The sequence below is a fragment of the Mustelus asterias genome, chromosome 22 (assembly GCF_964213995.1).
Source record: "Mustelus asterias chromosome 22, sMusAst1.hap1.1, whole genome shotgun sequence".
NCBI classification, from domain to species: Eukaryota; Metazoa; Chordata; class Chondrichthyes; order Carcharhiniformes; family Triakidae; genus Mustelus; species Mustelus asterias.
The window spans coordinates 72,844,604-72,860,744 of record NC_135822.1 but is presented as its reverse complement, the minus strand read 5'-3'; the positions used below and the strand labels follow the sequence as shown (position 1 = coordinate 72,860,744).

Below are 16,141 nucleotides of genomic sequence, written 5' to 3'. Positions count from 1 at the left end.
GCGTCTGCATAGTTTCCCCAATGTACCATGCCTCGGGACATCCTTTCTTGCAGCGTATCAGGTAGACAACGTTGGCCGAGTTGCAAGAGTATGTACCGTGTACCTGGTGGATGGTGTTCTCACGTGAGATGATGGCATCTGTGTCGATGATCCGGCACGTCTTGCAGAGGTTGCTGTGGCAGGGTTGTGTGGTGTCTTGGTCACTGTTCTCCTGAAGGCTGGGTAGTTTGCTGCGGACAATGGTCTGTTTGAGGTTGTGCGGTTGTTTGAAGGCAAGAAGTGGGGGTGTGGGGATGGCCTTGGCGAGATGTTCGTCTTCATCAATGACATGTTGAAGGCTCCGGAGGAGATGCCGTAGCTTCAACCTCAAACAGACCATTGTCCGCAGCAAACTACCCAGCCTTCAGGAGAACAGTGACCAAGACACCACACAACCCTGCCACAGCAACCTCTGCAAGACGTGCCGGATCATCGACACAGATGCCATCATCTCACGTGAGAACACCATCCACCAGGTACACGGTACATACTCTTGCAACTCGGCCAACGTTGTCTACCTGATACGCTGCAAGAAAGGATGTCCCGAGGCATGGTACATTGGGGAAACTATGCAGACGCTGCGACAACGGATGAATGAACACCGCTCGACAATCACCAGGCAAGACTGTTCTCTTCCTGTTGGGGAGCACTTCAGCGGTCACGGGCATTCAGCCTCTGATATTCGGGTAAGCGTTCTCCAAGGCGGCCTTCGCGACACACGACAGCGCAGAGTCGCTGAGCAGAAACTGATAGCCAAGTTCCGCACACACGCGGACGGCCTCAACCGGGATATTGGGTTCATGTCACAATATTTGTAACTCCCACAGTTGCGTGGACCTGCAGAGTTTCACTGGCTGTCTTGTCTGGAGACAATACACATCTTTTTAGCCTGTCTTGATGCTCTCTCCACTCCCATTGTTTTGTTTCTTAAAGATTGGATTAGTTGTAAGTATTCGCATTCCAACCATTATTCATGTAAATTGAGTCTGTGTCTTTATAAATTCTGTTTGTGAACAGAATTCCCACTCACCTGAAGAAGGGGCTTAGAGCCTCGAAAGCTTGTGTGGCTTTTGCTACCAAATAAACCTGTTGGACTTTAACCTGGTGTTGTTAAACTTCTTACTGATGGGGGAGGGCAGAGAGATGTGGGAGCTCAGGTGTTCAATTTATTGAGAACAGCACCTTCAGTGGATAAAGCAGGAAGGGAAAGCTGCTTCGAATGCTGGGGATGTCGCAGCGACTCTGGAAATAATGTCCCAAGGGCCATCGATGGAAACCTGTGTAGATACAGCAGGGTTTTTATTTATTTTGCTTTTGGGATGTGGCCGTCTCTGGCGAGGCCAGCATTTATTGCCCATCCCTAATTGCCCCTTGAGAAGGCGATGGTGAATCAAAGTAAAGTTTATTTATTTGTCCCAAGTAAGGCTTACATTATGTGCAGTTGCCAGCGTTGGACAGGGGTAGGCACAGTAAGTAGTCTCACAACATCAGGTTAAAGTCCTACCAAATAAACCTGTTGGACTGTAACCTGGTGTTGTGAGACTGCTTACAAGGCTTACATTAACACCGCAACGAAGTTACCGTGAAAATCCCCCGAGACACCACACTCCTACGCCTGTTCGGGCACACTGTGGGAGAATTTAGCATGGCCAATGCACCCTAACCAGCACGTCTTTCAGAATGTGGGAGGAAACCGGAGCGCTCGGAGGAAACCCGTGCAGACACGGGGAGAACGTGCAAACTGCACACAGACAGTGACCCAAGCCGGGAATCGAACCCGGGTCCTTGGCGCTGTGAAACAGCAGTGCTAACCGCTGTGTGACCGTGAATCGCCTTCTTGTACTGCTGCACACCCTGTGGTGTAGGTACACCCATGGTGCTGTTAGGGAGGGAGTTCCAGAACAGTGAAGGAACAGCCGATATATTTCCAAGTCTGGATGGTGAGCGATTTGGAGGGGAACTTCCAGGTAGTGCTGATGACAAACAGGGCACAAATCAGAACTCTCACCCACCTGACGAAGGGACAGCCTGTTCCGAAAGCGAGTGGCTTTTACTACCAAATAAACCTGTTGGACTTTAACCTGGTGTTATTAGACTTCTTACTGTGTTCACCCCAGTCCAACGCCGGCATCTCCACATTATTCACAAAACCCAGAGAACACAGGCGCAGACTCCACAGGTGAAAACTGCCTCGTATATATACCTCAGCATGAAGCCCCGACCTTGCCAAATTAGTAATAGCTGCACTCGCTTACAATGGGAGCTTGAACCTCTTTGTGAATATTAACAGCAGTGATCAGGATAACATTATTTGAGGATGTTGCATGTGAATACTTGCATTGACTGGAATTGGCTGTGGCAATGCCATCCAGATTAGAGTCATAGAGGTTTACAGCATGGAAACAGGCCCTTCAGCCCAACTTGTCCATACTGCCCTTTTTTTTAAACCTCTAAGCTAGTCCCAATTGCCCCCATTTGACCCATATCCCTCTGTACCCATCTTACCCATGTAACTGTCTTAACGCTTTTTAAAAGACAAAATTGTACCCGCCTCTACTACTACCTCTGGCACCTTGGTCCAGACACTCACCACCCTCTGTGTGAAAAAATTGCCCCTCTGGATCCTTTTGTAACTCTCACCTTAAACCTATGCCCTTTAGTTTCAGACTCCCCTACCTTTGGGAAAAGATATTGACTATCTAGCTGATCTATGCCCCTCATTATTTTATAGACCTCTATAAGATCACCCCTCAGCCTTCTACGCTCCAGAGAAAAAAGTCCCAGTCTATCCAACCTCTCCTTAGAACTCAAACCATCAAGTCCCAGAAGCATCCTAGTAAATCTCTTCTGCACTCTTTCTAGTTTAATAATATCCTTTCTATAATAGGGTGACCAGAACTGTACACAGTATTCCAAGTGTGGCCTTACCAATGTCTTGTACAACTTCAACAAGACGTCCCAACTCCTGTATTCAATGCTCTGACCAATGAAACCAAGCATGCTGAATGCCTTCTTCACCACTCTGTCCACCTGTGACTTCTCCCCTAGATCTCTTTGTTCTGTAACTCTCCCCAACGCCCTACCATTACCTGAGTAAGTCCTGCCCTGATTCAATCTACCAAAATGCATCACCTCGCATTTATCTAAATTAAACTCCATCTGCCATTTGTCAGCCCACTGGCCTAATTGGTCAAGTTCCCATTTGCAATCCTAGATAACCTTCTTCACTGTCATCTTGGTGTCATCTGCAAACTTACTAAGCATGCCTCCTATAATCTCATCCAAATCATTCATATAAATGACAAATAACAGTGGACCCAGCACTGATCCCTAAGGCACACCACTGGTCACAGGCCTCCAGTTTGAAAAACAACCCTCTGTAACCACCCTCTGTCAAGAAGCCAATTTTGTATCCATTTAGATACCTCACCTTGGATCCCATGAGATTTAACCTTATGCAACAACCTACCATGCAGTACCTTGTCAAAGGCCTTGCTAAAGTCCACATCAACTGCACTGCCCTCATCTAGCTTCTTGGTTACCCCTTCAAAAAACTCAATCAAATTGAGAAAAAGCAGAAAGCTGAGAGGACATGTTAGCCACAATCATGGCCAGATTGGCAGACACAGGAAGCATCCTAGTGGGCGTGGCATTGGTAAGAATCATAATGATCACTATCACCCTGGTTTAATCCTTTATGTTTATTAATTGGTGGGACATGGGCGTTGCTGGCTGGCCAGCATTTATTGCCCATCCCTAGTTACCCGAGGGCAATAGAAAGGGCATTGCTGTGGCTCTGGAGTCACATGTAGGCCAGACCAGGTAAGGATGGCAGATTTCCTTCCCTAAAGGACATTAGTGAGCCAGATGGGTTTTTCCAACAATCGACAATGGTTTCATGGTCATCAGTAGATTCTTAATTCCAGATTTTTTTTTATTGAATTCAAATTCCACCATCTGCCGTGGCGGGATTTGAACCCAGGTCCCCCAGAACATTAGCTGAGTTTTCTGGATTAATAGTCTGGCGATAATACCACTAGGCCATCGCCTCTCCTAGTTACTTTGGAAAGGTTGGTGTGGCATCAGCATCCAAAGAAGGACCAGCTGTTCTGTCCGACCATCGGTCTAGATAAGTTGTGGATTCTGGTCAGTGAACAGACCAGGTTGAACTGTACCAGGTAACCTGAAGGACAGCACCTGGTATTGATGTTGTACTCTTACTATAAAGCCCTGGGACAAGCAAAGCTCTTCCCCAGGAAAGCGGAAGAGAAGATGAAGGAATTTGCTGGGGCTTGTGTATTCATTAAATCATTGAATCCCTATAGTGTTGAAGCAGGCCATTCGGCCCATCGAGTCTGCACCAACTCACTCAGACCCGATCCCCGTAACTCCACTCACTTGCCCCGCTAATCCTCCTCAACTACACATCTTGGACACTAAGGGGCAAGTTAGCATGGCCAATCCACCTAACCTGCACATCTCTGGCATGCGGGAGGAAACAGGACCACCCAAATGAAACCCACGCAGACACGGGGAGAACGTACAAACTCCACACAGCCACCCAAGCGGGGAATTGAATGCAGGTTCCTGGCGCTGTGAGGCAGCAGTGCTAACCACTGTGCCACCGTGCCACCCCATTGATTGCATCAATTGATGGCATAAATTTTTAATTGGGTGTACAAAAACTGTCTCTTAAAAGAAACAGGTTAGGTAGATGGTTGGAATAAAGGGCAGCAAGGTAAAAGGATACGGGTGTAGGGTGGATACGGGGATTAGGATTTTTCTCGTGTGAACGATTAAACTTTTTCCCAAAGGTAGGGGAGTCTAAAACTAGAGGGCATAGGTTTAAGGTGAGAGGGGAGAGATACAAAAGGGTCCAGAGGGGCAATTCTTTCACACAGAGGGTGGTGAGTGTCTGGAACAAGCTGCCAGAGGTAGTAGTAGAGATGGGTACAATTTTGTCTTTTGAAAAGCATTTAGATAGTTACATGGGTAAGATGGGTATAGAGGGATATGGGCCAAATGCGGGCAATTGGGATTAGCTTAGGGATTTTAAAAAAAGAGGGGCGGCATGGACAAGTTGGGCCAAAGGGCCTGTTTCCATGCTGTAAACTCTATGACTCCAAACCCCCACCCCCGCATCTGCACCCCTCCCCCCCACTCCCCGGCCCATCCCCCACCTCCAAGTTCCAGCAAGTTATTTGACCAGGTTGGACGTCACAGATAAGCTCATTTAGTTTCAGTTGAGTTGAATGGTCCGTGCATGTGTAGCAGCTCACAATGTAATTCCAGATAAGCATGACTTTAACTCAACCTGACACAGGCAATGAACCCACTGGAGGCCCAGTCCACACACAGGGTAACGCGTTGGGGAGGGGGTCTGATTTTGTACAGTGGCTTTGATGAGGCTGGTATTCACACAGCTTGGGCATTTCATTGCCCGGATGAGCCTTGGGTACAGTTGATGCTGTGAGCGTGCGGTGTTGTTGGCAGCTGAGAATTCACATCAGTGGAAGAGAAATGAACAATTGGTTTTTGAGCAGCAGAATCGTCTGCCTGATGTTTGTCGTGAAGATATAATCACTCAGGAACCTAATGAACAACGAGTCATCTTAATGTGTCATATTCTCTGGAGGGTTTATAGAAAATGTGTTTGAGCAGACCCAGTGGGGAAGAAAGAGTGTCGATAGTGAAGTTAAAGATAGAGGCGGACACAGACATGGACAGGCACTTTTGTTCTGTTAAAGACTAAGGAAATTTGGCATGTCCGCTACGACTCTCACCAACTTTTACAGATGCACCGTAGAAAGCATTCTTTCTGGTTGTATCACAGCTTGGTATGGCTCCTGCTCTGCCCAAGACTGCAAAGAACTACAAAATGTCGTGAATGTAGCCCAATCCATCACACAAATCAGCCTCCCATCCATTGACTCTGTCTACACTTCCCGCTGCCTCAGCAAAGCAGCCAGCATAATTAAGGACCCCACGCACCCCGGACATTCTCTCTTCCACCTTCTTCCATCAGGAAAAAGATACAAAAGTCTGAGGTCACGTGCCAACCGACTCAAGAACAGCGTGTTCCCTGCTGCTGTCAGACTTTTGAATGGACCTACCTCGCATTAAGTTGATCTTTCTTTACACACTAACACTACATTCTGCACTCTCTCCTTTCCTTCTCTATGAACGGTATGCTCTGTCTGTATAGCGCGCAAGAAACAATACTTTTCACTGTATGTTAATACATGTGACAATAATAAATCAAATCAAATCAAATCTCTTTAAAGTAAGTAGTCTCACAACACCAGGTTAAAGTCCAACAGGTTTATTTGGTAGCACGAGCTTTTGGAGCGCTGCCCCTTCATCAGGTGAGTGCAGGATTTGTTTCACAAACGGGGCATATATAGACACAAACTCAATTACAGGATAATGGTTGGAATGCGAGTCTTAACAGGTAATCAAGTCTTTACAGGTGCAGACATTGTGAGTGGAGAGAGCGTTAAGCACAGGTTAAAGAGATGTGTATTGTCTCCAGCCAGGACAGTTAGTGAGATTTTGCAAGCCCAGGCAAGTCGTGGGGGTTACAGATAGTGTGACATGAACCCAAGATCCCGGTTGAGGCCGTCCTCGTGTGTGCGGAACTTGGCTATCAGTTTCTGCTCAGCGATTCTGTGTTGTCGTGTGTCGTGGAGGCTGCCTTTAAAAGAAGTCTCGAGGATTATATATTTACATAATGGATCATCCTTTTAGTTGCGTTTTGTCAACAAGTAACTCAACTCTCCTTAGGTGGCTCAGGTTCAGCACAGAACAAGATTAGTAAGGATGAGAGTGTGGATTGGCTATGTGTGATGGGGCCTGACCCAATAACTGCAGACCTGATGAGAACAAAAAGCTTTTATATATATCCGAACCCAATAAAGCCAAGCGCGACTGTCATTTAATAAAGCCCGCTCACACACAAGTCACAGTATCGCATAACCCATTAATGCTGTGCGACGTGGAGGGGGAAAGCTCTCTCGTTTGATCAATATTGCACTTCAGATTTAATTCCCTGGCTTTTAACCCGGAGCAACATGAATTGTATCGCCACGGTGACGGGAAAAACTGGGGAGGTTTAAAAAAAAAATCATTCCCTTTCAGGGAGATTTGTGTTCACTCTGAGAAGCAAACACAGCATTTCTAAATCACCGGTGACTTTGTAAACTATGATGAGTTGAGGATTTCCTGCCTCCCTGGCTCCTTTATGAGTTGAAGAAGCTGTCACTGCAGCTGTCCCTGACTGATAATGGAAGTGCCCACACTCAGTACCAAAGCACAAATGCTTTGTTAACTCCTGTCAGCTCACTCCAGGGTTATGTCTCTGATGAGGAAATACTCCACAAGCAAAGTAAATCTCACCTCCTGGTCAGCTCTGTTGCTGCTGAGCTGAAGCTTTCCCCTTTCAGTTGTTTTTTTTTTCCCCCCCTCGCAGGTACCTCAACAACAACTTGCATTTACAAAGCGCCTTCCACACGAGAGGCGCGAAGGTGGGAGAGGAGATTTGATGGAGGCATTTAACATCCTGCACAAAGTAGGTTGGGAGAAACTGTCCCCAATGGCGGGAGGATCGAGAAGCAGAGGACATCAAAAGGAGCAATGAGTGGTTGGGGTCTGGAATATTAGAGTCATAGAGTTATAGAGATTTACAGCATGGAAACAGGCCCTTCGGCCCAACTTGTCCATGCTGCCCTTTTTTTTAAACCGCTATGCTATTCCCAATTGCCCGCATTTGGCCCATATCCCTCTATACTCATCTTATCCATGTAACTATATAAACGCTTTTTAAAAGACAAAATTGTACCCACCTCTACTACTTCCTCTGGCAGCTTGTTCCAGACACTCACCACCCTCTGTGTGAAAAAATTGCCCCTCTGGATCCTTTTGTATCTCTCCCTCTCACCTTAAACCTATGCCCTCTAGTTTTAGACTCCCCTACCTTTGGGAAAAAATATTGACTATCTAGCTGATCTATGCCCCTCATTATTTTATAGACTTTTATAAGATCACCCCTCAGCCTTCTACGCTCCAGAGAAAAAAGTCCCAGTCTATCCAGCCTCTCCTTATAACTCAAACCATCAAGTCCCGGTAACATCCTCGTAGATCTCTTCTGCACTCTTGCTAGTTTAATAATATCCTTTCTGTAATAGGATGACCAGAACTGTACACAGTATTCCAAGTGTGGCCTTACCAATGTCTTGTACAACTTCAACAAGACGTCCCAACTCCTGTATTCAATGTTCTGACCAATGAAATATTCTGCCTGGGAGTGAGGTGGAGTGGACATTGGATGATTATTTGAATAGAAGCAATGGGCAAGGGTACGGGGTAAAGGCAGGGGGGATGGCACTGGGTCATGTTTGGAGATGATGTGGAGATGCCGGCGTTGGACTGGGGTAAACACAGTCAGAAGCGCCTTCCACGCGACCATGTTTGGAGAACCAGTGCAGACACAGTGGGCCATAACTCTCAAAAGGTCAAAGAAGGCTATCTTTTCTTTTCTAAACAACATCCTTGTTGTAACTGCTGGTTAGCTTTTAGTGATCTCAGTACTTGGCCCACTGCACCCTGGGCTGTTCCACATGGAGAATCTCATAGAATCCCGACAGTGCAGAAAGATGGCATTTGGCCCATCGAGTCTGCACTGACTCTCCGAAAGAGGATCCCACCCAGCGTCCCCCCCCCCCCCCTCTCTATACTATCCCTGTCACCTTCTGCATTTAGCATGGCCAATCCACCTAACCCGCACATCTTTGCACTGTGGGAGGAAACAGGAGCACCCGGAGGAAACCCACGCAGACAGGTGCAGACGCCACACAGACAGTCACCCAAGGCCAGAATCGGAACCCGGGTCCCTGTGAGGAAGTTCCCTGCCTCTCACCATCCCGAGGACCTCGCACCTCACCCATGTCTGCCACAGCTGTGCCCACTTGCTCAATCCAGAAGTGCCCCTTCAGACGCTCTGATCATGTCTATTCCACGCCGCCGTGTCGGCAGTGAAGTTCTGCGGTTCCTGTTCAGCAGGGGGACTGGTGATGAGTGCGCGCTGAAGTCAGTGTCTTTTTCAGGAACCGCAGGAGTTACCTAATCGCCTGAGCCTCTGCGCGGCGGGAAGATATTCAGTCTCAGAATCGAGTACATTAGACCCAAGCTGCCCTGACAAATCACAGCATGTCGGGAAGCAGTCACCAGCTCCGTTCACTCAGCCATTCACGCCTGTTCACAAACACAAAAGGAGTGTGTCAATTCAAGCGGGGGCGGGGTCTGGCTGGGGGTGGAGGTTTGCTGGTGGGGGGTGGTTCCAAGTGATACAGAAAGCTAATCTGAGGGAAAGGGAATTTCCTTGGGGAGGGGGGGTGAAGGGACCTGCTGGAAATTGTACCATTGAAGTTACAGTGGCTCTCCAGAAAATAAACCTAACCACTTAACATTCTCACATCCAACTATTTTTGCCTTGAGAAATCCCTGGGCTAATTTATTTTGCCTCTGAAAGATCCACTCCGCTCAGTGGAAGTTGGAGAGAGGTGTTTTTGTTTGTGTTGTTAGATACTTCATGCTGCTTCTCCCAGGTCACTCCATCCATCATCTTTTGATTTGATTTGATTTATTATTGTCACATGCATTAACATACAGTGAAAAGTATTGTTTCTTGCGCGCTATACAGACAAAGCATGCCGTTCATAGAGAAGGAAAGGAGAGAGTGCAGAATAAGAACATAAGAACTAGGAGCAGGAGTAGGCCATCTGGCCCCTCGAGCCTGCTCCACCATTCAAGAAGATCGTGGCTGATCTTTTTGTGGACTCAGCTCCACTTACCCGCCCGCTCACCATAACCCTTAATTCCTTTACTGTTCAAAAATGTAGTGTTAAAGTCATAGCTAGGGTGTAGAGAAAGATCAACTTAATGCAAGGTAAGTCAATTCAAAAGGCTGACAGCGGCAGGGAAGAAGCTGTTCTTGAGTCGGTCGGTACGTGACCTCAGACTTTTGCATCTTTTTCCCGAAGGAAGAAGGTGGAAGAGAGAATGTCCGGGGTGTGTGGGGTCCTTAATTATGCTGGCTGCTTTGCCGAGGCAGCGGGAAGTGTAGATAGAGTCAATGGATGGGAGGCTGGTTTGCGTGATGGATTGGGCTACATTCGCAACCTTTTGTAGTTCCTTGCGGTCTTGGGCAGAGCAGGAGCCATACCAAGCTGTGATACAGCCAGAAAGAATGCTTTCTATGGTGCATCTGTAAAAGTTGGTGAGAGTCCTTCAGCTGGTGGTCGGCCAGTTTGATCAGTGCGAGTCTCAGCAGCCGACACGCATCCTGTCCTCCGCTGATGCCTACACTGCACACTTGCCAGCGAGGATAATCTCCACAGCAGTAAAATTAACTTTCTCTCCCTCTCACTCCTCCCAGCCTGGGTATTGCTGAGGGCCAGGGTTTGTGCTGGCTGGCAGCTTCTGCTTGGAGAGTGACCAGGAGGCGGAGGGCAGGAAGAGCCCAGAACAGGTGTCAAGCCAGGGACCAATGAGATGCAAATGGTGTGTGTGTGTGTGTGTGAAAGAACTCGGGACTCGCTGTCCATCAGCGTGGTAAAAGAGGAAAGGAATCAATGATTTCAAAAGGATACTTGAAGGAACAGTAAGGGGATGGGTACCTGCGAGGGGTGTGGGACTGACCGGTTGTTCCACAGAGAGCGAGCTTGTCTGAATGGGCAAAATGGCCCCCTTCATGCTATTAATGACTCCATTCATTATCATTTTCAAAGTCAACGATTTGTTGGATTTTCCCATCCCGTCCCACCCGTGGCGATGCCCGTCAGTTGGAAGGCCAGAAAGTCCTGACCTCTGTCTATCGTGCACTGAGGAGTGGGAGCCCCCAGCAACACTGAGGGCTAGTGGGGTCGCCAGAAAAAGGGCGACATTCTGGATGGGTCGGAGTACACAAGGAGGTGAGCGGAATTGGTGAAATGGAACCTGGGGAAGGAAGCTGAGCGAATTTCAGTTGTTCATAGTCTCCCATCTCAACATCAGACAAAGCAGTATCCACACAGTCCAGCAGTAGTGGCCCCCGTGTCACAAACAGTGCACACGTTCACCCGCCAAACTATTACAAATACATGAATAGGATGGGAATAGAGGGATATGGTCCCCGGAAGGGAGGGGGCTTTAGTTCAGTCGGGCAGCATGGTCGGTGGGAGGGCCGAAGGGCCTGTTCCTGTGCTGCAACTTTCTTTGTTCTTTGTTCTTAAACGTCAACACACAACATGACCCTCTAGCACCCGCCACAATCGCAGAGGCTCAAACCTCCCGGTTTCCTTACCCGCGGAATATTAACGGACCAGCTTCTTAATTTGTGATGTCTTTTTTTGAATGATTCTCAAACTGCCTGGGTGGGAATTGAACTCTGACCGATTGCTGAAGGGAAAAGATTTGCCTCTGCCCGTGCCCGCCACTTTCTGCAGCGAAGGATGCACCAGGCCTTGGCGACGAGTGTAAATTGGAACCCGCTTCTCAGGCTGCGGCTGTTGTTTGAGAGGGTGAAGTGGGCCCAGCTCTGAAACCTGTCCTAATTGTGAGACAAATGTAAATGAAGAGTTGGTGCAGTTTCTGGGTGTCAAGTTGGTCAAGTTTTTAGGTGTCCAGATCACCAACAACCTGTCCTGGTTCCCCCATGCCGACACTATAGTTAAGAAAGCCCACCAAACGCCTCTACTTTCTCGGAAGACTAAGGAAATGTCAGCTGTGACTCTCACCAACCTTTACAGATGCACCATAGAAAGCATTCTTTCTGGTTGTATCACAGCTCGGTATGGCTCCTGCTCTGCCCAAGACCGCAAGGAGCTACAAAAGGTCGCGAATGTAGCCCAATCCATCACGCAAACCAGCCTCCCATCCATTGACTCTGTCTACACTTCCCGCTGCCTCAGCAAAGCAGCCAGCATAATTAAAGACCCCACGCACCCCGGACATTCTCTCTTCCACCTTCTTCCTTCGGGAAAAAGATACCAAAGTCTGAGGTCACGTACCAACCAACTCAAGAACAGCTTCTTCCCTGCTGCTGTCAGACTTTTGAATGGACCTACCTCACATTAAGTTGATCTTTCTCTACACCTTAGCTATGACTGTGACACTACCTTCTGCACCCTCTCCTTTCCTTCTCTATGAACGGTATGTTTTGTCTGTATGGTGCTCAGGAAACAATGCTTTTAATACATGTGATAATTATAAATCAAATCAAATCAAAGGCTCGATGGGCCAAATCGCCTCTTTCTGCACTGTAGGGATTCTGTGATGCAGTGATACTCCAGTTGTTGTTAAGCGAAGGCCTTTAGTAGCTGCCATTCTTTCAGCAGACGGTGGATGATGAGGCCTCGAGAGGACATTGTTTGAAAATGAAGTGGGAGGCCAAGTATCAGTGTGCTAGCACACTCCACAGGCCGAGGGAACAAAGGATTGAATCCGAGCACACTCCACAGGCCGAGGGAACAAAGGATTGAATCCGAGTCAGAAATCAAATTGGGAAGTGAAGGAGTTGTATGTTTCCAGGGTTAATATTAAGCAAAATCACAGCGAGGTATTTTAAAAAAGGCAGTGATGCCTTTCACATTATAAATTCAGATTGGATGAGACTTGCAGGAGTGTGGAGACTGGGAAGCATTTATCTTACTGAACAGGCCCTGTTATCTCATAAAATTGGACATGTTGGCAAGAAATAAATAGGAAATGCCTTTGTATTTCAGCACTCGATGATAATAAGCAGATAATACTGTGCAAACTGATGAAGTAATAAGCAATTGTTGCAGTGATTCTGAGTGCTCCCCGAGCATATCAAAGGCAGGTAGCCCACCAAGTGTTCTTTTTTAGAATCACAACGTCACCAGCTTTTCCACTGGGTGAGTGTGTGCACGGTTATTACATTCAGTCTTCAGCACAGAGCCGAGGCCATTCAGCCCCACCGGTCTGTGACAGTACGGGTGTTCCACACAAACATCTGTCCACTCTCAATCATCAAAGAACAAAGGAAATTACAGCACAGGAACAGGCCCTTCGGCCCTCCAAGCCTGCATCGACCATGCTGCCCAACTGAACTAAAACCCCCTACCCTTCCGGTGACCATATAAGAACACAAGAACTAGGAGCAGGAGCAGGCCATCTGGCCCCTCGGGCCTGCTCCGCCATTCAATAAGATCATGGCTGACCTTTTTGTGGACTCAGCTCCACTTACCCCGCCCGCTCACCATAACCCTTAATTCCTTTACTGTTCAAAAATCGATCTATCCTTGCCTTAAAAACATTCAATGAGGGAGCCTCAACTGCTTCACTGGGCAGGGAATTCCACAGATTCACAACCCTTTGTGTGAAGAAGTTCCTCCTCAACTCAGTCCTAAATCTGCTTCCCCTTATTTTGAGGCTATGCCCCCTAGTTCTAGTTTCACCCGCCAGTGGAAACAACTTCTCTGCTTCTATCTTATCTATTCCCTTCATAATCTTATATGTTTCTATAAGATCTCCCCTCATTCTTCTGAATTGCAATGAGTATAGCCCCAGTCTACTCAGTCTCTCCTCATAAGCCAACCCTCTCAAGTCTGGAATCAACCGAGTGAATCTCCTCTGCACCCTCTCCAGTGCCAGTATATCCTTTCTCAAGTAAGGAGACCAAAACTGTTCAGAGTACCCCAGGTGTAGCCTCACCAGCAACATTTGGAGTACTGCATCCAGTTCTGGTCGCCGCACTACCAGAAGGACGTGGAGGCGTTAGAGAGAGTGCAGAGAAGGTTTACCAGGATGTTGCCTGGTATGGAGGGTCTTAGCTATGAGGAGAGATTGGGTAAATTGGGATTGTTCTCCCTGGAAAGACGGAGATTGAGGGGAGATCTAATAGAGGTGTACAAGATTATGAAGGGGATCGATAGGGTGAACGGTGGGAAGCTTTTTCCCAGATCAGAAGTGACGACCACGAGGGGTCACGGGCTCAAGGTCAGAGGGGCGAAGTATAACTCAGATATTAGAGGGATGTTTTTTACACAGAGGGTGGTGGGGGCCTGGAATGCGCTGCCAAGTAGGGTGGTGGAGGCAGGCACGCTGACATCGTTTAAGACTTACCTGGATAGTCACATGAGCAGCCTGGGAATGGAGGGATACAAACGATTGGTCTTGTTGGACCAAGGAGCGGCACAGGCTTGGAGGGCCGAAGGGCCTGTTTCCTGTGCTGTACTGTTCTTTGTTCTTTATGCAGTTGCAACATAACCTCACTGTTTTTAAACTCCATCCCTCTAGCAATGAAGGACAAAATTCCATTTGCCTTCTTAATTACCCGCTGCACCTGCAAACCAACTCCTTGAGATTCCTGCACAAGGACACCCAGGTCCCTCCGCACAGTAGCATACTGCAATTTTTTACCATTTAAATAATAGTCCCTATTATTATGGGAATGGAGGGATACAAAAGAATGGTCTAGTTTGGTCCAGGGAGCGGCGCGGGCTTGGAGGGCTGAAGGGCCTGTTCCTGTGCTATATTGTTCTTTGTTCTTTGTTTACTTTGTTCCCTCTATTCCCACCCTATTCATGTATTTGTCCAGATGCCCCTAAAACTCACTACCATATCCACTTCCACTACCTCCCCCGGCAGCGAGTTCCAGGCACCCATCACCCTCTGTGTAAAACACTTGCCTCGTACATCTCCTTTAAAACTTGCCCCTCGCATCCTTCAATTCCTTTCCCACTCGGGTCTTTATCTCATTGAAGCCTATTAGGTCCTGAGGCGATGTGATCGGATAGACACCAGGAGGGAGAGACAAGAACCAGGGAACACAGTTCAAGAATGGGGACACCATTTAAGAGGCAGATGAAGAATTTCTTTTTCCTCTCCCAGCCCAGGGCAGTTAGGATGTGGAATTCTCTTACCGAGAATTACTGCGCGTTCTACGTGTTTATGTTCTATGTTCTATAGAAAGCATTGGAGGCTGAGTCATTGAATTTATCCAAGTCAGAGTTAGACAGGTTTTTGACAGACAGGGGATGGAGGGTGATAGGGACCACTGGTGAACTGGAGCTGAGACCGCAAGCAGATCAGCCATGATCTTATCAAATGATGGAGAAGTCTCGAAGGGCTGAATGGCCTACTCCTGTTGCATTCTGTGTGCCTATCTCACCTTCCCCTTTGTCGCATCAGATTAATGCACCCACAATGGCCTTTGGTAACCTTGAGCTGGGAGCAATGATCATGATGTGGAGATGCCGGCGTTGGACTGGGGTGAGCACAGTAAGTAGTCTCACAACACCAGGTTAAAGTCCAACAGGTTTATTTGGTATCACGAACTTTTAGAGCGCTGCTTCTTCATCAGGCGAGTGCAGGATTTGGTTCACAAACAGGGCATATATAGACACAAACTCAACTACAAGATAATGGTTGGAATGCGAGTCTTAACAGCTAATCAGGTCTTTACAGGTGCAGACAATGTGAGTGGAGAGAGGGTTAAGCACAGGTTAAAGAGATGTGTATTGTCTCCAGTCAGGACAGTTAGTGAGATTTTGCAAGCCCAGGATCAGGCAGAGTCCCCACTCTGCAATCACAATTCAGTGGCTCCATGTTGAAATGAGTGAAGGCAGGGGGATAGTGGGGGAAGGGGAAGGGGGGGGGTGATGGCAAGGAGCACGTTTGGGATTATACACAATGCTCTTTCTACCCTGCTGTCCTCCAGGAGGACATTCTGCCCGTGCGCACAGGCAACCCCGGCCATTGGAGGGAGGGGTTGGAGAGCTCTGATGGCAGGCCTTCTGCAGAGGAAGTAAAGCATCAAGTGAGGCTGGAGGCGATGGTGGGTATCTGATCTGATTTGATTTATTATTGTCACACGTATTAACATACAGTGAAAAGTATTGTTTCTTGCACGTTCTACAGACAAAGCGTACCGTTCATAGAGAAGGAAAGGAGAGAGTGCAGAATGTAGTGTTACAGTCATAGCTAGGGTGTAGAGAAAGATCAACTTAATGCGAGGTAGGTCCATTCAAAAGTCTGACAGCAGCAGGGAAGAAGCTGTTCTTGAGTCGGTTGGTACGTGACCTCAGACTTTTGTATATTTTTC

General features: G+C 47.7%; 1 pseudogene; it reads left to right on the top strand.

The window, feature by feature from the left end:
- The first annotated feature begins 2,368 nt into the window (after positions 1 to 2,368).
- On the top strand, positions 2,369 to 15,886 carry LOC144509730 (large ribosomal subunit protein uL15-like; annotated as a pseudogene).
- The last annotated feature ends 255 nt before the right edge of the window (positions 15,887 to 16,141 follow it).